Source organism: Centropristis striata, chromosome 21 (genome assembly GCF_030273125.1).
Source record: "Centropristis striata isolate RG_2023a ecotype Rhode Island chromosome 21, C.striata_1.0, whole genome shotgun sequence".
In the NCBI taxonomy this organism is placed as follows: Eukaryota; Metazoa; Chordata; class Actinopteri; order Perciformes; family Serranidae; genus Centropristis; species Centropristis striata.
In genome coordinates this window covers 33,170,627-33,190,079 of record NC_081537.1, presented here as the reverse complement: position 1 = coordinate 33,190,079, position 19,453 = coordinate 33,170,627, and the positions used below count along the sequence as shown (strand labels likewise).

The following is a 19,453-nucleotide window of genomic DNA, read 5'->3' as shown; positions in this document are numbered from 1 at the left end:
ATAGAAGAAAGGGGCAGGGGGAGGGAAATGAATGCGTGAGCTAAGGAGAGAGGGAGTGGGAGCGAGAGTAAAAAGAAGAGGGAGAGATTGGGCCCGGCTCATTCCCATTCAGCGACTCACTGGGAGAATAATCTGCTGATCTCAACAGCAGGAAGGCAGCACTGTGTCAGTGGAACGCAGCAAAACAGAAGCAATACATCAAGGAGGCATGACAAGGGACAAAGAGCAGGTTCTAGGTATGATCTTATGAATTATTATTCAAAATGTAATATCAATCAAGAAACTGTGTTTTGCAATGGCTCATGGGGCTGCAGTGAATGCAGCCAACAGGATGTTGTATGGTATGGTATGCATATTCTGCCTTTGGATAGGAAACACAAATAGCTCTTTTAGACCAATGCAAACCTGGTTCTTCTGCTGGTGCTGGTTCACAGTAGCCTGGGTATACCCAGACTGCCTTGCGCGCTCGAATTTAATTTCGAACCTTCATTTTATTCAAATTTGTCTTCTCCCTCACAAAGCTGTCAGAGTTATAGTTTGGGCGTAGGACACACAGATTCGCCACCAACATGCACCAACAGCCTCAATGGCTCCCATATTAAAAACGCAGGAAGATTTCGGAAAAAGGGAAATGGAACAGTTTTTTTAGATCGCTCTGGTGGCGCTGTGCTGCAACCTGCAGCTGCTGATTTAGAGGGACGAGGAGGAATTGATTACTAACACAGACACAACAGACACACATGTGTGTCAGAGCAGGTTGACACAAGGCTAGGAGCTAAGCTAAGTAGCACTAGCATGTCGGTGGTGTTGCAATATTTCACACTGGAATCTCCCACCAGCATGAGGCAGATGGCACTAGGGACGGGGGGGATATGTCCCCCAGATTCATAGTGATCCCGACCCGTCCCCCCCACTTTCAGCAACAAACATCGTCAGTAAAACAGAGGATTAATGTCCGTTAGTTAGACTAGACTAGATTTACATTGCAGCGCACATAGAGAGTCCGGCTGCTAATGGTGCGTTCAAGGTCTACATGAATGTCAGAATTTTCGACATTGTTCCGAGCTCCAATTTCCAACTTTCAAGTTCTGACTTTAAGTGTAAATTAAACACACCATACGACGTTACGGTAAGAATGTGTTAGACCCGCCTTCAAAATAAAAGCAAACACATGTAGCTTTCAAAATAGGACCACATGAATGTGTTAGCAGGGTCCACAGAGGATTTACAAGAAAACTGTCAAAATAAGATGCCCTAAATAAAACATAGAAGAACCCTTATTCTCCTTTACAATAATTCTCTAAAATATGCAATTATTAAGATGGAATAGTGGCATTAGAATGTGCGAGAGGCACCTAATTCAGGCTTTAAGTGCAAAAATGTTCTCTGGGGTAGTATGCCCCCAGACCCCCCTATGTTTGGGTCCCCCATCATAGTCTTTGATTACCAACCCCTGTCTGTTGTAACCACAATGATAATCATATCTCAGTCATGCAGGTGTAGTATGATATTTTTTTATAACATACTGGTATCGGATCGGTACTCGGTATCGGCCGATACCCACAGCACAAGTATCGGATTCGGTATTGGGAGGGAAAAAATGGTATCAGAACATCTCTACTATTAACACTGTACGTAAGATGTTAATGTTAGACTTTGTTGCTTGCTAATGCTAGTTCGCTAATGCTAGCCTGCTAACACTTTATGTGTTTTTTATGCACACTGTTCATTGCACCTTATTTGTTTCATAGCACCAACATTTTTATACTGTATATTCATATTTATTCTGCACTGGAACTCTATTCTACTCCTTAATACATACTCCTTCTTGAGACACTTTATTTTTTATTGTATTTTTATATTTTATTGCTTGAAGTATGCCTAGGTTGTTGTTTTTATTTAATTGTCATTGTCTCTGTGTGTAATGCTGCTGCTACACTGTAATTTCCCAGCTTGGGATAAATAAAGTCTATCTATCTATCTATCTATCTAGCTATCTATCTATCTATCTATCTATCTACCTATCTACCTAACTCTAATTCGCTAATGCTAGCCTGCTAACGCTGGCCCATATCAATCATATTTCAGTTAAACAAATAAAATACAATGAACGATATACGTTTTAGGTGTCTTGTTGTCTTTGTGTCTTCTTGTTGGTTCGAGACCAGCAAAGACTTGGTGCCAGTATTCCTGGCCAAAAAAAAAAAAAAAACAGGAACTGTTTCAAGATTAGGCACCGGCTCAGATCCAGCCCTGGAACAACCTTGGTCAAAAAAGGGTTACGTCACCATAAAAGTATAGAATCCCCTCTTAAGTAGTTGCAATATGCATTTATGTTACGTTTGTGTGATGTGATATATTTAAAGTTGTTAAAGTCTGTTAAAATTGGTCAAGATGTCAAGAAGTATAAATACAATACTTAAGTAAAAGCAGAACTACATACCTGTTACAATACAAGTAAAAGTCTTATGTAAAGTAGGTATGTAGTAATGGAAAACTTATAGTGCAGGGCTTCCATACAGAGCTGAGGTCAGGAGAACATTAGTTTAGCTTCACATTAAATCAAAGTGGGAAACTTAAATGTACCACATCTCAAAAACAGTTATGTTAAATAGTGATGAAGTAATTGACATCAGTAGCTAAGTGGCTCAACACTTTAATAGAGCAAAGCATGAGTAGTGGGCTGGGGAAAGATCAAGGTCTTCTTTCACTGTTAAAATATGGAGATTTCCCAAGTCCAATATCTGCCAATTTGATAACTCTGCTTCTTGTGCAGGGAGGAAGAAAGGAGGAGAGGATAGCAGCAACAATAGAGAGAGAGAGAGAGAGAGAGAGAGAGATGGCCTTTTCCCCTCACCATTAATTATGACCTGCTCCACTTAGAGGTCAATTACCATAAATCAAAGTTAGAATAATAAGCCCATCAAAGCCTTGTTCAGTCATTGGCCTCCCTTGTCCTATCACACAGCTTCATCATGTTTTATGATCACTATATCACATGGTGGAGCGGCAGCAGGGCTGGAACAGACCTGACTTTTACTTCACTATTTGTTCTTTCTTTCTTCCCCTCTTTCCCAAGGGTATCATCTGGATATGATGAGGGGGATCCACTCTTCAAACAGTAATCAAATTTGATCCAGTAGTAGCATTATCATCTCATAAAGAGTGTAATTAAAACAAAAAAACACCCATTTAAAGGGGGGTGCGGTCATCAATGCCCGAGTTGTTTCTAAGCTACAGTAACAGTTTGGTGACCAATGTCTAATAAACAGACCTCTGTTTACGACTCATATTTACATTTTAGACCAGGGGTGTCAAACTCAAATACACAATGGGCCAAAATTTAAAACTTGAATAAAATCGCGGGCCAACATTGAACAAATAAACCTTTTAATATATACCAAACATGTTTTGCTTTAACATTAAATATGGAACCAGCAACGCTTATAAACATACAATATATAACTAAATAGTGCAGACATGCAAAATCAAATTTCAAATAATATTTATTAAATAAAAAATAAATAAAAATCGTATGCCTCTTTTCTATTTGCATCCTTCTGATTTAAATATCAAAATAAACTTTTTCAACAGGTTAATAAATTCTGCCTTTCTTTTCTCCATTTTTGGGAAGGGGTAGCTGGGAGACAGCTCTAGCTTGAGGTTGCTATGACGACTGTCACAGAGGAGCGTTTCTGGGTCCTGTCCTGATTGACGCGCCAAAACAACAGCAGGGCATTGTGGGATTTGTAGTATTAGCTGTAAATGCGCCGTATAATACCGGCGGGTCAGCTTTTATAGTACAATAATAAGATAATAATTTGATATTGCCTCGCGGGCCAAAAAAAATTACACTGCGGGCCAAAATTGGCCCGCGGGCCAGAGTTTGACACCCCTGGTCTAGACTGAAAGAAGCCAACAAGTATTGGACTGAATGCTGGGAATTTGGTAGATATTCATGGTTCTCAGAGGAAGAACCCTACTGACTTTTGGTGATCCCCTGACATCTTTTCTGACACCATCATCAGAACAAACTTAATGTCCGACATGACCAGAAAACGAATGACTTTCCCTTCACCAAATGAAACAGGACCCCACTGCTCAGCCTTACACTGAGAAACATATGAAGGTGAATCACTTATGCGGTGTGCATTATAGTTTTTTAAAACAGCAAGTGAAGCTGACTCGGCCTGCTCCGTAGGGGCTGAGCTGCAGCTAATCAGTCCTGATGCTAATGCGAGCTAATAAGTTAGCATAACAACTGGGAAAGAGAAAGGCTGAATTAGCATACTGAGAGATAATTAGCAAGCGGCTGATTAAAGCAGAGACTAAGCAGCACTGAAAGCTATATAAGGGAAATCTTGTTTAGCACTCTGGCCCAACACTGTGACAATGCTCACACAATGAACAAACATCCATCAGACCTCTGTCAAGCTAGCTCATTTCTGATGTCACGCTCATTATACACAGGGAGTAAATGTATGGAAGACAGAGATATACAATACACTGTGTGTGTGTGTGTGTGTGTGTGTGTGTGTGTGTGTGCTCACAGATATGAATAAGAGTGTTTGGTTGGGTCTAGTTAACAATAAAGATCAAGAAAGTGAAATAAAAAAGAGAACACACAAAGAACTACAGATCAGGACTAAAAAAAGAAGATCTCCATTTGATGTGTCCAACTGAAGCCTCATATTTATTTTCATTTCATTTCACTCATTTAACAGTATAAGTTTTGTACTATTCCTTGATTTGCGGTAATTAAATGCCCTATTTCTGATGCTATTTGACAGTGCTTTACTGTAATTTCTACAAACATTTTTTACAGTGTAACACAGTCATTTGATCCATTGTTTATTGTATTGATTATAGCCACTAAGAAATTTGTCATGGACACATCACATACAGTACTTGTCAATAATATCCTAGCACAAAGCAACAGTTCATCACTAAGGTTTGTAGTCAATTCGTGTAATTAAAGGGGTTGTACATGACATTCAGAAAATTAATATCGCAGTAAACAACTATTTGCCATGTCAATATAGGCTATATTAGAGTAATAGTGCCCTGACCAGAGAATGAAGTCATGTTTCCTCTCTGTTCTTTGTTGACAACAAACAACAATAAATTGTTGTGGTAGCCAGTCCAGCCATGAGCATGTTAGCTCACTGTGTCCCTGTGTGTGTTTGTGGCTATGTAAGATTAATAACTGTAATATGAATATCACTTTGCTATGTTATTAATATTATTACTATTATTATATATATTGTTGCTGCCATTACTATTATTACTATATACTGTAATATACTACTATTATTATTATTATACCGGCCTTATTTATTATTATTACTATTATTATTATTATTATTATTATATATTATATTATTTTACTTGTAATTACTTTATTTATATTTTTCATTTTATTTTTATATTGTTTATTATCTATTATTACATATTATATTATATACATTATATACTGTACTATTATTATTATATACCGTCTAGTCACTATAGTATTGTTGCCATCATATAACCAGTTTAATTATTACCATCATCTTGCCAACCATCCTACCAACTGATGTTCTTTTTTAACTTCTTAAGTGTCCTTGTTCTTGTTCTATTCTGTGTTTTTTTCTATTGTTGTTTTTTATTTATGCTACCTCAGTATTTTATTCTATTGTATTTTATTGTACTTGAATACCGACTGCTGTGACAACCGAATTTTCCTTCGGGGATGAATAAAGTAATCAATCAATCAATCAATCAATCAATCAATCAATCAATCAATCAATCAATCTATCTATCTATCTATCTATCTATCTATCTATCTATCTATCTATCTATCTATCTATCTATCTATCTATCTATCTATCTATCTATCTATCTATCTATCTATCCATCCATCCATCCATCCATCCATCCATCCATCCATCCATCCATCCATCCATCCATCCATCCATCCATCCATCCATCCATCCATCCATCCATCCATCCATCCATCCATCTATGACCAGGTTGAAAGAAGTGAACTCAGTTATATATAGATCTTGTTGGTGAGAAAGATGCTTTTGTAGTGGAGGTTTATATGGCTGCTCGCCTCATCTTATAAGTCGCCTTGCACAGAATTCTTGCCATTGGCAGCCATTTTTTTTTATGATATGGTAAATGGAGTGCGCTTTTATCCAAAAGGCTTCACACTACAGACTGCGCTCATTCACCCATTCGGACACACATTCATAATGGTCGCCAAGGCTACCAGGGCACACTGGTGCCACCTGCCACCATTGGGAATTCATTGGGAGCAACTTGGGGTTCAGTGTCTTGCTCAAGGATACTTCCATATGTAGGCTGCCATGGTCGGGGATCGAACTGTACACTGTTTTCACCATCACAAGTGGGCGCATTGCAGACATTTGAGCAAATACTAAGGTCGACCTGTCAAATACAGCAGCTTGCAAAAACTGCTTACAAGAGGAAAAGGAAACACATCTATCCTGCTCTAGTTCAAACTATCAGAAACAAGTACAAACAGTAGAAAAGCAAAAGTCTAAATAGTCTCCCAAAAGTGACCCAAAACTGTTGGTAGAAATACGAGATATAATGATGCTAATCAGAATGAGAGAGTGAGAGAATGAGAACCCTTCTGTTAGTTAAAAAGAATTGTGATAGAAGAAACCAAACTGTGGACTGTTGACATGATAACTCTTCAATTTGGGAGATGATGAGACTATTTAGACTGTGTCTTGGGCAATCGGATCACAAGTGGTCAGCCCTAAATACGAGTGTAAATGGGCTCAAAGTCTCACTTGCAGGGGTTTCAGAATGTGGAGCTAACTCAGCATGGCTTTTACTCATGGTGACGGTGCCTGTTACTGTAGAGACTGGAGAGAAGGTTATTATGCCAAAACCTCATCAGAACACATCTGCCATCAACCATGCTCCAGCAGCTTCTGTCAGCTTCTGCTCAAATTTCAATTGAGTATGAGGGAACGAGATCACTAGACAAAGATGAACTTATCAGAGCATTCTCAGTGTTAGGTGGGTAATGGTGGTTAATGTTCTAGTCAGAGTGAATCAATTATCAATGGCATTGAGTTTCAGACACGTTTTATCCCCAAGCGGAATATGGATGTTTAAGTCCAAACATATAACGTTATAGATGCAAATTTTATTCAATTCAACCTAAAGTCTTTTCTTTTTGGCTCTTTTATGTTGGTTTGTAAGTAGGTACGATGCATTCTGACATGAGCTCCTGAAACGGGCCTGTAGAACCTGATAATGTAATAAATTCCCGATAATGTAATAACCCCGATAATGTAATAAAAATCTGCACTTGAGTCCATTGAAAATGTAATAAAACCTGATAATTTAATAACTTCCCGATAATGTAATAAAGTGCATTTCCCAATAATCTAATACACTTTTTACCTCCCATTAATGTTATAAAGTATAACATTAATGGGAGATGATTACATTATCAGGTTAGCCTTCATTTCACAAGTCCAGATAATGTAATAATTCCCCAATATTGTAATAATTTAACAGCAGACCACCCATTACTTGGGTTCAAGTGGTGATACTGTGTATCAACTCTAGCTCAAGAGCTCTAGCGCCACCAACAGGTCAAAGTTGATGTTTATTAACTTTTGACCCGTTCATCCGTTTTTCACAAAGGATGTATCACTGGAACCCTTGGGCCAATCCCAGCTCAATGGGTTTTTTCGGCCATATTGGATTTTCCGCCATCTTTGATTTGATCAAAAACCTTCCATTAATGATATACTTTATTACATTATTGGTAAAAAGTGTATTACATTATTGGGAAATGCACTTTATTACATTATCAGGAAGTTATTACATGATCAGGTTTTATTACATTTTCAATGGACTCAAGTGCAGATTTTTAATTACATTATCGGGGTTATGGGAATTTATTACATTATCAGGTTCTACAGGGCCTCCAGATTCTAAAGACCACCACGGACTTCCCCTCCCCCATCCTGGCTGCCTGACGGAGACCCAACTGGACTTGTTATGTCCTTGAGTATGTTATGAGCCTGTTAAAAGTTGCTTGTAAAGGAAGATTTGTACTGTATTCCAATGTCAAGCAAGTCTCATTTGTTAAGAATTAAGAATAACTATATAGAAAATGGTCACATGGGTACCCTTCAATGCCTGAAACAATATCAAAATCTGGCAAATACAGATTTCTGTAAATATCTCCAGCTCAGGCACTCTCTCCTTTCAGTTCCGAGTCCTGGACCTGACCCAGTCAGTGAATTTCAAAGCCTATTACAAACTGTCAGCCTTAAAAAAAAGTGGTGCTTCAGTTTTGTATTACCTCATCAGAGATGCCAATAGATCTAAACTTGATAGTCTCAACTTGGCTTGGGAGAAAGATACTGAGCAACAGCAGTGGAAAGATGTCATATCGAGCTGGCACACCCAACAAGTCCAGACGCAATTTACTTACTGTAAAATCTGTCGATGCTGCTGGACCACAAGCAGAATGGCTGGACTCAAACTAAGAGATGAGGATTTATGTTGGCCATGTCATAAAAAGGTTGGAATGCATGTGGCATGGCATGGTTAAATATCTAATTGGGAAAATAATATATTTTATGAATTAACTGACACCCAGACCAAGGGAATTATCCCTTAAAAATTGTAGGTACATGGTTTCAGTGAACTATGGTCCCAACTGGCTATGTTACCAGAATGAAGAATTGGTAACACTTTATATTAGGGAACACATATTCAACATTAATTAGTTGCTTATTTGCATGCAAATAAGTAACATATTGGCTCTTAATTAGTAATTATTAAGTAGTTATTAATGCCTTAGTTAATGGCTTACTGGTTGTATAATAACGGCATGCAGAATAAGAGTTTTCCCTCAATAACCTCAGAATTATTGCTTATTAGTAGTAAGTAAGGAAGTTGTTGTATATGAGTTATGATCTTAATATGCTTTACTTTGTATGGACTTTATAATCTCTACATAGCGGTGAACGAAACCATGGAAACGGCAAATAGCAAACACCTTCTCCAGACCTTTGACTGACTGGTGGCTCCTTTTAAGTAAAGAAAATGTAATTAAATGCCGGAAGTGAAGTTTTTTATTTGTAACGCACTTTTTCTTGTTTAAAGCAATTCCAAGTAGTACAACATTAAAAACAGGTTTTAAAACAAGAGCACAAGGAAAACTTTAAGAAAAGGCTTTTTTAGAGAAAAAGGCTTTTAGGCCATTCATAAAAGAGTCTAATGCATAAAACGTAAGCTTCGCTGACATCGTGACTACTACAGGTGACATAGTTACGTAAAAACGTGATGCTCAAAACGTGAGTTACAGAAATTCAGTGATGTTTTAATGACGTTTATTTTTGTTTGGTTGTCATTTTACTACAACCACTAGAGCAGTAGTTCTCAACCTTTTTGAGTCGCGACCCCCAATTTAACATGCATGTTGTCCGTGACCCCCACTCACTGAACAGAATCTCACACGCACAGTTAAGATCACCCAAAAAAGAAACAAAATGACCAAAAAAAGACACAAAATGATCAAAAAAGACACAAAATGACCAGAAAAGACACATAATGAACAAAAAAAGACACAACATGACCAAAAAAGACACAAATTGACCACAAAATGATCGAAAAAAGACACAAAATGATCAAAAAAGACACAAAATGACCAGAAAAGACACAAAATGACTAAAAAAAGACACAAAATGACCAAAAAAATGAAACAAAATGACCAAAAAAGACACAAAATGATCGAAAAAAGAGACAAAATGACCTAAAAAGACACAAAATGAACAAAAAAAGACACAAATTGACCACAAAATGAACAAAAAAGACACAAATTGACCACAAAATGATCGAAAAAAGACACAAAATGACCAAAAAAGACACAAAATGAACAAAAAAAGACACAAAATGACCAGAAAAGACACAAAATGACCAAAAAAAGACACAAAATGACCAAAAAAGACACAAAATTACAAAAAAATAGACACAAAATGACCACAAAATGATCGAAATAGGACACAAAATGACCTAAAAAGACACAAAATGAACAAAAAAAGACACAAATTGACCACAAAATGAACAAAAAAAGACACAAAATGACCTAAAAAGACACAAAATGAACAAAAAAAGACAAAATGACAAGAAAAAACCACAATGACCAAAAAAAGACATGAATACTTTAACACAGTGGAGACAGAGCTGACTTCCAAAATGATTTGGCGACCCCCAGAAATCATGTGGGCAAATATTTACTGAAACAAACATATAAAATGTAATCTAGTTGTTCCTCCAAACAGAAGCAGACAAGCAAACACACACACACACTATAGAGGGAAGGCAAGTCACAGCAAAGTGTATCTGAAGAGCAGATACTTTAAAGATATTTCAGAACATATCATAACACTTTAAGGCCAGGATGGTACTTAATGAAAAATGGCAGTTAAAGGGACTGTGTAGTTATGAATCAATGAGTCTTGAAGGGCAGATGCCACAAGACGTCCTGTGCGCGGTGCATCCAGACTAACAATATGGCCAGAGATCCTTTTATGTTAACGGCTTCAAATGATTTACTAAGTGAAATACAGTCTGAGGTGCGACCTTGCTCTTCAACTTTGTGACTTAAAAGCTTCTTGTTGTCAGACCTTTTTTTCTTTATCGGCCTTTACCGGTGCTTAAAGTTCATTTATTTCCCCCCATGTGTTATCTTTTATATATTTGGAACAATGAATGTTTTATTTGGGATTATCTTTAAATGATAATCGTATTTGATGGGGAAAATATAACTAATATAACTAATATAACAGCTTCCCACCAATGCTTCTTGATTTAAATAGTATTAGTTTATTAACCCTTTGATGCATAACATGGGTCAAAAAGTTATTGATGCCCTCTAAATGTCAATGATGAACTTTTTAAGAATCCTTTCAGTGCTGAGGTGAGTACTGAATGTCTATGGAGGTAAACGGTGTCCGGCTGTGTTTAGTTCCAGCAGCCGGAGCAGACAGGAGATCTCCATATCCAGTGTGGATAGCCTCGGGCACTTTGATAAGATTTTTTCTGAATTGAAAAGAGAAACTCTGTTCCAGTATTTTACTTTCTTTGAGTGATGTTTTCAATATGCTTTTTGCAGGACAATCTGCTATTCAATCAAATTTATAAGTTCTTATAATGGTGTCCGGCATTAATCCGATTTTAGAAGGAATGTTAAAAGTTTTATAGAACAAATTGAAATATCTCTTTATACATGCTAAAACATGTTTATGCTTGTTGAACAGTTCATTAACAAAGTATTGGCTGTTTTACTTGCAGAGGTTTTATTGCACTTTGCGCTGCAGCTGCTCTCTGTGTAGAGAACGAGCAGAGGAGATTCTGCTGCATGAAAAAGCTGCAAAAGTTAACAAGAACCAATTAAAGAAGCAGTGAGGTCAAAGCTTATCAATACTACAGTCTTTAATAATTAGGCCTGGGTCGGGCCTGTTTTAATACCCATCCCTGTATAGTGTAGGCATGTTGCATTGAGAAAATATAAGAACATTTGAGGAGTAAGTGGAGTTAGTAGGGTAAAATGGTAAATGGACTGCACTTATTTTGCGCTTTTCTATCTTAGCGACCAAATAATTAAATGTTCTCTACTGTGGTATATTTTCTCTGCTTTTCTAAAAGGCCTCAACATGACCTCCAGATCATGTAACAGCCGGTTTAAACCAGAAATAACGTGCTGTAGGATCTGGTAAAGTCAGACATTAGAGGCGTTTGGAAGCAGAAATATAAACAGTATAAGTTGAATCCTTTTAAGGTACACTGTAAAAAATAATCTGTTTAATTTACGGAAAAATACCGGCAGCTGTGGTTGCCAGAACTTCACCGTAAAAATTACAGTGAGTGGGTTTTCTATTCTAAATTTCAATGTAAATATCAGCAAAAACTGTGATTTAGTCTGAATAATCCTGTTATTTTTAGGGTAATTGTGTCATTCATTCACACATCATGGTTTTTTCTTCATAAATTTTGCATGAAAATGTTATATTTTTACAGCAAAACTGTGTGTTTCTTCCAGTTTATGACAGAAAAAAGTGAAAGTTTTGTGCTATTCTTCGATTTATGGTAATTAAAAGTGTCTAACACGGTGATATACAATTTTTAATTTTACGCCCTATTTCTGATGTATTTGACAAAGTTTTACTGTTATTTCTACAAACATTTTTCATAGTGTGAAAAGTAGACTTAGCAGCGTGCGCGTTCACGGAAAAACGTGCCCCATACGTTGAAGATGTGGGTTGTTACAATTATGGTTTACAGAATTACATAAAAACGCCCTGACACAGACAGAAAAAGCAGAGAGAACAAAGGCTTAATTGGACTTAAAGACACCTTTTTTTTTCAGCAGCCTTAAAATGGACAAAGTTCTCCTCCGCTGTACCAGGCAGTGTATTCTGATGTCTGGTTATAAAGAAAACTAAAAGGAACTTTGACGTGATATTTCATTCATTTCCTCAATCAAGAGTGGTAGTGATTTCCACTACACTACTTCAGAATTTATTCGGAATTTTTTTTTCCGTCTCCCATTTACCCACAAAAACAACCTCAAGCGAGCATGAAAAATGTTGTGTATTTTTTAGAAAGTTTTATCGAAATTTGGTCTTTCCATCAAACTTTTCTCATGCAAATCTTCAAAGTGTTCATAGAAATTTCTTGATGGAAACATGACTATTGTTAATGTCAGGAAGCTATTATTTATCTGATATTAAACATGTATGGACGACAACAACTGCAGCATTTTATCAAACTTTTTTTTAATGAAACATAAAAAAGCCTTTCTTAGATCTTATAGTTTAATATGACACCAGGATATACAGTATATTCATAAAAGTGAGGCCACTATGGTGAAAATACTGCTAAATATCAATACTTGGCGGCCATGAATCGATATTACATTGCCACGCAAAATATTGAGATACTATGCTGTATTGATTTTTTGTCCCTTTAGTGTAGAGTTTGCATGTTCTCCCCGTGTCAGCGTGGGTTCTCACCGGGTTCTCCGGCTTCCTCCCACAGTCCAAAAACATGCACTTAGGTTTCATTGGTGACTCTAAATTGACCCAAAAGACACAAAATGACAAAAAAGACACAAAATGACCAAAAAAAGGCACAGAATGACCAAATAAGACATAAAATGACCAAAAAAAAGACACAATATGACAAAAAAAAGACACAAAATGACCAAAAAAAGACACAATATGACAAAAAAAGACACAAAATGACAAAAAAGAGGCACATAATGACCAAAAAAGACATAAAATGACCAAAAAAAGACACAAAATGACCATAAAATGACAAAAAAAACACAAAAAGACTAAAACACATTAACACATGAACACTTTAACACAGTGGAGACAGAGCTGACTTCCAAAATTATTTGGCGACCCCCAGAAATCATCTCGCAACCCCAATTGGGTTCTCCGGCTTCCTCCCACAGTCCAAAAACATGGACTTAGGTTTAATTGGTGACTCTAAATTGCCCGTAGGAGTGAATGAGAGCATGAATGGTCTCCGTCTACTGTATATTGTATGTTATTCTGTGTCATGGTGCTTGTTTTCTTGGTTTTCATCCACAAACTGTTAAAATACTGTATATTGTGACCCGTTTTTGCCACTTTTGCCACATTGTAACTTTGTGCATCTCTTTGTTGATACTTCCACGAGTGTAAAACACACATAAAGCTGAGCTCACTGTTCCCTGCACTGTAGTTATAGTCCTTTCTGTCTCCACACTGTTCAAACACGGTTGACTGTATTGGGCAATAGACTTTCCATTAAAACCTTTTGCATAACCATGAAAGTGTTGCATGGAAGACTAGACGTTGAGCAAATTTTCAATATGACCTTTTCCGAAGGCCCGTATTCCAATAAATACTAATTTCCTGTTGATCTAATTAGCGCCTGGAGGAATTTGTCTTCATCAATTATTGAGTAAAAACAGGGGAAACTCTATGGTCTGCCATTATAATGGATTTATTATGTGGTGGGTGTTGGGGGGAGGTGGGGGGGCTGGCTATTATTTATTAAGCACTTCTTTATTTGTGCTGAAACCACCCGCTGACGTGTGCAACACTAAAGGAACGGGGCACAGTGGCACATTCTCCCCATAGGCTTCCATGGGGAGGGGCAGACCGGATCAGTTCATGTTTTGGATGCTATGAGATCACCTAACAGACCAAAAAATAGTGTCATTAAACATTATTTTAAGTTTTGGTATATCAGAAGATATGATTAAAATTGTATTTTTTGTATTTTTTTTTACTCATCATTTGAAATCCACTGTAGTAGAGTGAATAGTGTTATTACTACTATTATCATCATTATTATCGTTATCATTATCGGTATTATTACTTACAGCAGTAGTTCTCAACATTTTGTTCTCTCATTTTTTACAGTGTGTGGCAAGACAAAAAGAGGAATCATGTGCTTTAGGGTGAATAATGCACAAGTTAAAGGAGCTGACCGGATTGCATTTCACAAGAGCTATATCATACATTATCATGTGACAAATACATAGATTGATGCATTGATTAACTGTCAGTTGTTTATTGTAAACGTGAATATGCAGTGCACGTTTTTGCTCCAAACTTGCACCATCACACTGTAAAAAAAAAAAGCCCTGTTGTTTTTACGGTAAAAACCAGCAGCTACGGTTTCCAGAACTTTACCGTAATAAATACGGTGCAACTTTTTTAAATATTACGGTAAAATGATATTGGCACTGTTGATTTCATGTTTAAGATTGCCATTTTATTCTATTTTTTTACCGTATTAATTAAATTTTTTTCCATAAAAACAAACGCTGTTCTGCCATATAATTCACAAGAAAATACTTTATAAATGCTGCATAAATTAAATATTTTACCAATAAATATTACAGTATATTTCTGTTAGAGATATGGTGTTTAGTACATTTAACAGTTAAAAAAACAGTTTTTTTACAAAAGATAAATGCAAAAATTACAGTGATGCTTGTATATATATAACAGTATATTGTTTTTACAAACATGATGCCAGAGTATTTTACAGTACACTGTAAAAAAAACTGTTGTTTTTACGGTAAAAAAAAACGGCAGCTGTGGTTGGCAGAACTTTACCGTAATAAATACGGTAGAATTTTTGTTAATATTACCTTTAAATTTCACGTTTAAGACATTAATGCCATTTATTAAAAGTTTTTCCATCAAAAGAAATGCTGTTTTGCCATATAATTGACAAGAATATACTTTATAAATGCTGCATGAATGGAAGATTTTAACATTAAATATTACAGTATATTTGTCAGAAATAGGCTTTTTCTGACTGTTAAATGTACTAAACACCTTTTTTTTTTCAAATGCAAAACTTACAGTGGTGGCTTGTATTTTTCAAAAAACAAAACTGTAAAAAAAAAACTGTTTTGGTTGATATATACATTTACAGTGTCTCATTGTTACTGAAACTAACCCATTTATCATTTTACGTCTTTTACTGTCATGGTTTAACAGTTTTTCACCGTAAAATCCACAGACATTTTTTACAGTGTGTGTCAAGACAAAAAGAGGAATCATGTGCTTTAGGGTGAATAATGCACAAGTTAAAGGAGCTGACCGGATTGCATTTCACAAGTGCTATATCATACATTATCATGTGACAAATACATAGATTGATGCATTGATTAACTGTCAGTTGTTTATTCTAAACGTGAATATGCAGTGCACGTTTTTCTCCACACACACCACCATGACAGCCACTTTGCTGTGAATAGATTCCTGCACGAAGGGGGGAAAAAATAACAGTATGTCATATTAATTAAACTAAATAACTACATCACTGCCAGTGGACATTTGTATCTTAAGTGGCACAGAGTGTAAATAAAACAGTGTGTGCCTCACACACACACACACACACACTGCAGCAGAGTACAGTTGAGGCTACAGTGTAAGTGATGAAGCAGCAAAACCACGCTGGCGTCGATAAGTATCCGGCCTGACATTTATTAAAGCACTCTTCCTCTCGTGCTGCAACACTGGGACTTCCACGTGGAGCCGGTGGACGAGGCATAATTAAAAAGGTAATGGTGCTGGCAGCGGCCGGGCTGCCATGGCTCCGGGGCTGCCCACCGCTATCAGGCCAGCCAGGAATGAGAGGCGATCAATTTCAGCTTCAGTCCTCCCACAGTTCCTCTTTAGCGGCTAAAAGCGTACAATACCTGCAGCTGCTCGTCCCGTCCAGCGGGGGCAGAGCGGAGCAGGAGCAGGAGAAGGTGGAAGTCACAGATAGGAGCTTATCTCACAGGTTAAGATTTAATTGTTGTCTTCCCTCCACTAAGTTTTTCCTCCACCTTCACTTCAATCTTTAATGAAGATTAAGTGAGTCTCAACAAGCCTTATCAACACGTCTGGGGAGGAGACCGAGGCCTAATCAGGGTAGCCTACACACACACATACCTGTACTTCTATCTTTGTGAGGACCGTCCATTGACACACAATAATACATCCTTTTCCTTAACCTTAACTATCATTTCTAAATGCCTCACCACAACCCTGAACCTAACTTTTACATTGACACCAAGTCTAAACCCTCAAACAAGCCTTTGACGAAGTGAGGACCGGCTGAAATGTCCTCACTTCCCAAAAATGTATGGGAATCCTGAGTGTATGTGATAATATGAGTATGCATATGGACACACACACACACACACACGCACACGCAATCACACACACACATTCCTGTACTTCTATCTTTGTGAGGACCGTCCATTGACACACAATAATACATCCCTTTCCTTTACCTTAACTATCATTTCTGTGGAATAATCTGCCTCACTACCTCTGTTGCACTGAAAGTAAACAGGTATTTAAAAAGAAACTGAAATCTAATTTTATACAAGCTGTACATTTTTAAATGTTGTTCTTACCTTTTCTTTCCTTTTCTTACCCTTTTTAGGTTTATAGTGATTGACGTTACCTGTAAATGTTTGATATGCTGAGAATATGTTTTTCTGTATATTCTGTGTTGTTCCTGTGGACCCCAGGAAGACTAGCTGGTTACTAAGGTACCAGCTAATGGGGATCCTTAATAAATAAATAAACAAACAAATAAACAAATTTATAAATGCCTCACCACAACCCTTAACCTAACCTTTATATTGACACCAAGTCTAAACCCTCAAACAGGCCTTTGACGAAGTGAGGACCGGCTGAAGTGTCCTCACTTCCCAAAAATGTCCTCCCACTGTTGGTTAAAAACATATTCCGGTCCTCAGTTCGTAGGAAGTACAAGTACACACACACACACACACACACACACACACACACACACACACACACACACACACACACACAGTAGAAGCTATCAAGGTTATAATAGTTTTGTATTTTTCATTAGTTTTAGTTTTAATTTCGTTGTGAATTTTTGTTTTCAAATTCAGTTAGTTTTAGTTAGTTTTTAGAGTGAGTTTTCTAGTTTTAGTTTAGTTTTTATTTTTTGAAAATGCTTAGTTTTAGTTTAGTTTTTATTAGTTTTAGTGTTAGTTTTAGTTTTTTTTATAATGGTTATGTGTTGGGTGCCAGATTCAATAAGGTCACAATAAATTTTGCCTTTATTTCCTTTGGTTTTGAATTTTGTTTCCCATCCCAGTCTCAGTAAACATATTCACCATGTGTTGCATGTTCAAATAGAAACACTGAATTATGAATGAAAAAAGTTGACAAAAACGAGAACTAAGGACATTTTCACTATAATTTTAGTTAGTTTTGTAACCACACAATACAGTTTCAGTTAGTTATCGTTTTTTTAAAAACTCTAGTTTTTATTTTTATTTCAGTTAACGAAAATGTTTTTTCAATTCTAGTTTTAGTTAGTTTTCGTTAACTATAATAACCTTGACACACACACACACACACTCTCTCTCTTTACTACAGTATGGACGTATTATAGCAACTAAATTGGAAGATATGAGGCCACACACACACTCACAGTGTGGATGTGACTGAAGGCTCATACTTGGACAAAATCAAAAAGAATAACCCGGCACAGACGCACCACAGGCCTGAAGGTGAAGATGCCAATACACCGACAAAATCATAAAGCATACTTACACACACTCACACACACACTCATACACACACACACTCACACACACACACACTCACACACACTCACACACACACTGAGCGGTGGCAGCGAGGCTCTCTGCTGCAGCCACTGCAGAACTAAACACAACATTTTGGAGCTAAAAATAGATTAAAAACAGTGGAACCATTTACTCTGACAGACCCCGAGTGTTTATTCTAAATGTTATTTAATCCAGTGGTTCTCAACCTTTTTTCACTGATGTTCCCCCTGTGAAAAAAAAATTCAGCCACGTACCCGCTAACCAGGGTAAAGCATATTTGGTTGAAAAAAAAAAAGAGTTAAAAACAGAGCGCTGTGCCATCAGTGTCTGAATTGTGTATGTGTTTATCAGTTCTAAAGTTTAATAAATCAAACATTTGGGAAAAAAAAAACCTATTTCAAACATTTTAAATGTTAATAATCCATGACTAAATAATATTATCATCACTAAAATGTAGTGATTCAAACTAATGTAGTAAAAACAGTAACAGTGAGCACATAACCATTTAAAACGACAGGGAGAATAAAACTGAATAGCCTACTGAATATAAAATTAATTTTATGGACTCAAATTTATTAAATCATTATTTTTAAAGGATTTTTGCATGGATGCAACTTTTTAAATGTATATTTTAAAGTCTCCCCCATTTGAGAACCACTGATTTAATCCATACTCTATAATGTTGTGGTGTATTCTGAATAGATAGTTTAGTTGACAGATATTATTATGATCAAAGCACATACAGTCCTGGAAAAAATGATTAGACAACCCCTGTTCTCTTCAATGAATTGTTCATTTTAATGTCTGGTTCAACTAAAGGTACATTTGTTTGGACAAATATAATGATAACAACAAAAATAGCTCATAAGAGTTTATTTTAAGAGCTGATATCTAGATATTTAACATGATTTTCTTGATAATAACCAAAATCATTATCAAGAAAACCATGGAAAATGTCTAGACATCAGCACAGGATATGACATGTTGACAGTGCCCGTCTCATTTTACTTCCCCATGTGTATGTATATAAAACTGACCTGCACACAAAAGACACAAATGTAGGTTATTATGCTGAGCCAATCATGCAGACCTCATGCTGTACACTGTAAAAAATAATCTGTTTAATTTACGGTAAAATACCGGCAGCTGTGGTTGCCAGAACTTTGCCGTAAAAAATACAGTGAGTGGGTTTTCTACTGTAAATTTAAATGTAAAAATCAGCAAAACCTGTAATTTAGAATGAATAATCCTGTTATTTTTAGGGTCATTGTGTCATTGTGACGTCAT

General features: G+C 36.5%; 1 protein-coding gene and 1 long non-coding RNA gene across 3 annotated transcripts in view; both read right to left on the bottom strand.

Annotated features, from left to right (window-relative positions):
- LOC131959110 (RNA binding protein fox-1 homolog 3-like) overlaps positions 1-19,453 on the bottom strand; it is an 846,381-nt gene that overhangs the window by 399,100 nt on the left and 427,828 nt on the right. The window lies entirely within an intron of this gene.
- Positions 16,488-19,453, bottom strand: part of LOC131959113 (uncharacterized) — a 4,098-nt gene continuing 1,132 nt past the window's right edge. Inside the window, exons 2-3 of the long non-coding RNA XR_009389391.1 lie at positions 16,841-16,866; positions 16,488-16,558 (exon numbers count right to left, since the gene is read on the bottom strand). This is a non-coding gene — a long non-coding RNA (uncharacterized LOC131959113). The remainder of the gene's footprint in view (positions 16,559-16,840; positions 16,867-19,453) is intronic.